This window comes from Calonectris borealis, chromosome W (assembly GCF_964195595.1).
Source record: "Calonectris borealis chromosome W, bCalBor7.hap1.2, whole genome shotgun sequence".
In the NCBI taxonomy this organism is placed as follows: domain Eukaryota; kingdom Metazoa; phylum Chordata; class Aves; order Procellariiformes; family Procellariidae; genus Calonectris; species Calonectris borealis.
Window position 1 is genome coordinate 51,387,275 of NC_134351.1, and position 6,071 is coordinate 51,393,345.

Genomic DNA, 6,071 nt, shown 5'->3' on the forward strand with positions numbered 1-6,071 from the left:
TTCCTCCATAAAAAACCTCTCAGAGGAAGAGGTATAATTGCTAATGGTCTCCATGAGGTGGTACCCGAAATACAGTAATGGCTTCATTACAAATCCCAGATAACCCCTAATGCCAGCGTTTTAGTAACAAATCTCCCAGGCAAAACATCATTAATCACTGCAGAGCACAGCAGACTACAAAACCCAACTCCAGTCTTTAACAGGTACAGTAAAAAGAAGAGCATGGTGCAGAACAAATTAATATGTTAACAGATATAAATTCCTTAATATGCTCTAAATAATCTGTCGTTATCTCAACCCTTCACTGCCCCACGTTGGGCACCAAAAAGGACTGTCGTGGTTTAACCCCAGCCAGCAACTAAACCCCACGCAGCTGCTCGCTCACCCCCCACCTCCGGTGGGATGGGGGAGAGAATCGGGAGGGCATAAGTAGGAAAGCTTCCAGGTTGAGATAAAAACAGTTTAATAATTGAAATAAAACACAGTAGAACAGTAGTAATAACAATGAGAACAACAACAATAACAGAATATACAAAGCAGGCGCTGCACAATGCAACTGCTCACTGACCGCCTACCGCGTGTCACGAACGGGGGGCGAGCCCCCCCCCCCCATTTTTTATACTGAGCATGATGTCACATGGTATAGAATACCCCATAGAATACCCTGGCTGCCCACCAAGCCGCTCTCTCCCTCCCCCTCCTCAGTAGGACAGAGGAAGATGATAAAATGAAAAACTCTTAATTCAAGATAAAGACAGTTTAATAAAGAAAAGCAAAGGCCTCGCATGGAAGGAAAGGAAAATAAAAATAATTATTCTCTACTTGCCATCAGCAGGCAACGTCCAGCCACTTACTGGGAAGCAGGGCCTCAGTATGTATAGCAGTTGCTTCGGAAGACAAATGCCTTAATAACAAATGCCCCCCTCTCCTCCTCCTTTCTCTTAGCTTTTATTGCTGAGCATGATGTCATATGGTATGGAATCTCTCTTTGGTCAGTTTGGGTCAGCTGTCCTGGCTATGTCCCCTCCCAACTTCTTGCCCACCCCCAGCCTACTGGCCTTTGGGGGGAGGGTTTGGAGAGGCAGCCTTGATGCTGTGGGAGCACTGCTCAGCGGTAGCCATAACATTTGTTTGTTATCAACACCTTTCTAGCTACCAATACAAAGCACAGCACTATGAGGGCTGCTATGGGGAAAGTTAACTCCATCCCAGCCAGATCCAATACATAGTGTTAAAATACTAGGATATTTCTCTCTGAACTCTGTTTGAATTAATTTGTTCATCCAATAAGCCTATTAAACAGAGCACTTAAGCACTTGCTACATCAAACTTCTTGTGCTTTTTCTTTTCAGGTTCAACTTGAAAATATTAGGTTTTGGATTCAAGGGCACCTAAGTACTAAATATATTCATATATATATACAGTGTGCCACAGACATAATATCCATGCTTTCTTTTCTGTGTAATGATGGATGCCTCCTGACTCTGTGCACTAGAATATGCCTTAAAAAATGTGTTGTTAGAACATTTTTTGTGTCACTTAGTTGTGTTGCATTTCATCGTTCACTGTAAGAATACCAAGCGATTGCTCATATAATAGGTAAAAATGCCACTCTTCACAGAATCACAGAATGGCCGAGGTTGGAAAGGACTTCTGGTGGTCATCTGGTCCAACCCCCCTGCTCAAGCAGGGCCACCTAGAGCAGGTTGCCCAAGACCATGTCCAGATGACTTTTGAATACCTCCAAGGATGGAGACTCCACAACCTCCCTGGGCAACCTGTTCCAGTGCTGTTTCCTTATGTTCAGACAGAATCTCCTGTGTTTCACTTTGCGCCCATTGCCTCTTGTCCTGTCGCTGGACACCACTGAAAAGAACCTGGCTCTGTATTCTTTACACCCTCCCTTCAAATATGTATACACATTGGAAGACACGGAGGTGACTAGAGAAAGCCAACATGGCTTCACCAAGGGCAAATTGTGCCTGACTAATCTAGTGGCCTTCTACAATGGAGTGACTGCATCAGTGGACAAGGGAAGAGCTACGGATGTCATCTACCTAGACTTACGTAAGGCCTTTCATATGGCCCCCCACAAATTTCTTACCTCTAAATTGGAGAGATATGGGTTTGATGGATGGATTGTTACATGGATAAGGAATTGGCTGGATGGCCGGATCCAAACACTTGCAGTCAATGGCTCGATGTCCAAGTGGAAACCAGTAATGATTGGTGTCCCTCAGAGGTCCGTATTGGGAACAGTACTGTTCAATATCTTTATTAATGACATAGACAGTGGGATTGAGTGCACCCTCAGCAAGTTTGCAGATGACACCAAGCTGAGTGGTGCAGCTGATAGGCTTGAGGGAAGGGATGCCATCCAGAGGGACCTTGACAGGCTTGAGGAGTGGGCCCCTGGGTCAGGGCAATCACCAGTATTAATACAGACTGGGGGATGAAGGGATTGAGAGCAGCCCTGCAGAGAAGGACTTGGGGATATTGGGGGATGAAAAATTGGACATGAGCTGGCAATGTACGCTTGCAGCCCAGAAAGCCAGCTGGATCCTGGGCTGCATCAAAAGAAGTGTGGCCAGCAGGTCGATTCTCCCCCTCTACTCTGCTCTGGTGAGACCCCACCTGGAGTGCTACGTCCAGCTCTGGGGTCCCCAGCACAAGAAAGACATGGACCTGTTGGAGTGGGTCCAGAGGAGGGCCACGAAAATGATCAGAGGGCTGGAACACCTCTCCTATGAGGAAAGCATAGGAGAAAGGAACAGGACAACTCATCGGATCAACACGTGGCTCAGGGGCTGGTGCCATCGGCAGAATTTTGGCTTCTTTGACCACGGGGAGGTTTACACGGCACCGGGCCTGCTGGCGACGGACGGAGTTCAGCTGTCTCACAGGGGGAAAAGGATTCTCGCGTATGAGTTGGCCGGGCTCATCGAGAGGGCTTTAAACGAGGTTCGAAGGGGGAAGGGGATAAAACCAGGCTCTCTAGAGAAGAGCCTAGGGGCAGCACGCCAATGTCGGGGGAGAAATCGGCAGCCCAGCTCAAGTGCATCTATACCAATGCACGCAGCATGGGCAGCAAACAGGAGGAGCTGGAAGCCATTGTGCAGTGGGGTAGCTATGACTTAGTCGCCATCACGGAAACGTGGTGGGATGAGTCTCACGATTGGAGTGCTGCAATGGATGGCTATAAGCTCTTCAGAAGGGACAGGCGAGGAAGGAGAGGCGGTGGGGTAGCCCTGTATGTTAGGGAGTGCTTCGACTGTCTAGAGCTCAATGGTAGTGATGACGAGGTCGAGTGCTTGTGGGTAAGGATGAGGGGGAAGGCCAACAAGGCAGATATCCTGCTGGGAGTCTGTTATAGACCACCTAGCCAGGATGAGGAGGCAGATTAAATATTCTACCAGAGGCTGGCAGAAGTCTCACAGTCGCTAGCCCTTGTTCTCGTGGGGGACTTCAACTTTCCGGACGTCTGCTGGAAATACCACACGGCAGAGAGGAAGCAGTCGAGGAGGTTCCTGGAGTGTGTGGAGGATAACTTCCTGACGCAGCTGGTAAGCGAGCCGACCAGGGGAGATGCCTCGCTTGACCTGCTGTTCACGAACAGAGAAGGACTGGTGGGAGATGTGGTGGTCGGAGGCCGGCTTGGTCTTAGCGACCATGAAATGATAGAATTCTTGATACTTGGTGAAGTAAGGAGTGGGGCCAGCAAAACCGCTACCATGGACTTCCGGAGGGCGGACTTTGGCCTGCTCAGGACACTGGTCGAGAGGGTCCCTTGGGAGACAGTCCTGAAGGGCAAAGGGGTCCAGGAAGGCTGGACGTTCTTCAAGAAGGAAGTCTTAAAGACGCAGGAGCGGGCTGTCCCCATGTGCCGCAAAAAGAACGGGCGGGGAAGGCGACCGGCCTGGCTGAACGGGGAGCTCTGGCTGGGACTCAGGAAAAAAAGGAGAGTTTATCACTTGTGGAAGAAGGGGCAGGCAACTCAGGAAGAGTACAGGGATCTCGTTAGGTTGTGCAGAGAGGAAATTAGAAAGGCAAAAGCCCGACTAGAACTCAACCTGGCTACTGTCGTGAGAGACAACAAAAAATGCTTTTATAAGTATGTTAATGACAAAAGGAGAGCCAAGGAGAATCTCCATCCTCTATTGGATGCGGGGGGGAACGTTGCCACCAAGGACGAGGATAAGGCTGAGGTACTCAATGCCTTCTTTGCCTCAGTCTTTAGTAGTCAGAGTGGTTATCCTCAGGGTACTCAGCCCCCTGAGCTGGAAGACAAGGACGACGAGCAGGATAAACCCCCCATAATTCAAGAGGAAGAAGTTAATGACCTGCTACGCCACCTGGACGTTCACAAGTCTATGGGGCCGGATGGGATCCACCCGAGGGTACTGAGGGAGCTGGCGGAGGAGATTGCCGAGCCGCTCTCCATCATTTACCAGCAGTCCTGGTTAACTGGGGAGGTCCCGGACGACTGGAGGCTTGCCAATGTGACACTGATCTATAAGAAGGGCCGGAAGGAGGATCCGGGGAACTACAGGCCGGTCAGCCTGACCTCGGTGCCGGGGAAGATCATGGAGCGGTTGGTTTTGAGGGTGCTCACGAGCCATGTGCGGGACAACCAGGGGATCAGGCCCAGCCAGCACGGGTTCATGGAAGGCAGGTCCTGCTTGACCAACCTGATCTCCTTCTATGACCAGGTGACCCGCCTGGTGGATGAGGGAAAGGCTGTGGACGTGGTCTACCTGGACTTCAGTAAAGCCTTTGACACTGTCTCCCACAGCATTCTCCTAGAGAAGCTGGCGGCTCACGGCCTAGACAGGTACACTCTTCGCTGGGTAAAAAACTGGCTGGACAGCCGAGCCCAGAGAGTTGTGGTGAATGGAGTTAAATCCAGTTGGCGGCCGGTCACGAGCGGTGTTCCCCAGGGCTCAGAACTGGGGCCGGTCCTGTTCAATATCTTTATCAATGATCTGGACGAGGGGATCGAGTGCTCCCTCAGTAAGTTTGCAGATGACACCAAGTTGAGTGGGAGTGTTGATCTGCTTGAGGGTAGGAAGGCTCTGCAGAGGGACCTGGACAGGCTGGATCAATGGGCCGAGGCCAACTGTATGAGGTTTAACAAGGCCAAGTGCCGGGTCCTGCACTTGGGTCACAACAACCCCATGCAACGCTACAGGCTTGGGGAAGAGTGGCTGGAAAGCTGCCCAGAGGAAAAGGACCTGGCGGTGCTGATTGACAGTCGGCTGAACATGAGCCGGCAGTGTGCCCAGGCGGCCAAGAAGGCCAACGGCATCCTGGCCTGTATCAGAAATAGTGTGGCCAGCAGGAGTAGGGAGGTGATCGTGCCCCTGTACTCGGCACTGGTGAGGCTGCACCTCGAATCCTGTGTTCAGGTTTGGGCCCCTCACTACAAGAAGGACATGGAGGTGCTGGAGCGTGTCCAGAGGGCAACGAAGCTGGTGAAGGGCCTGGAGCACAAGTCTTATGAGGAGCGGCTGAGGGAACTGGGACTGTTTAGCCTGGAGAAGAGGAGGCTGAGGGGAGACCTCATCGCGCTGTACAACTACCTGAAAGGAGGTTGTAGCGAGCTGGGTGTTGGTCTCTTCTCCCAAGTAACTAGCGATAGGACGAGAGGAAATGGCCTCAAGTTGCGCCAAGGGAGGTTTAGATTGGACATTAGGAGAAATTTCTTTACTGAAAGAGTGATCAGGCCTTGGAACAGGCTGCCCAGGGAAGTGGTTGAGTCACCATCCCTGGAAGTATTTAAAAGACGTGTAGATGAGGCCCTTAGGGACATGGTGTAGTGGGCATGGTGTGTTGGGTTGACGGTTGGACACGATGATCTTAGAGGTCTTTTCCAACCTGTATGATTCTATGATTCTATGATTCTATGAAAGGCTGAGAAAGTTGGGGTAGTTCAGCCTGGAGAAGAGAAGGCTCCAGGGAGACCTTATTGCGGCCTTTCAATTTATAAAGGGGGCTTCTAAGAACGACGGAGAGAGACTTTTTTCCAGGGCCTGTAGTGACAGGACAAGGGGCAGCGGTTTTAAATTGAAAGA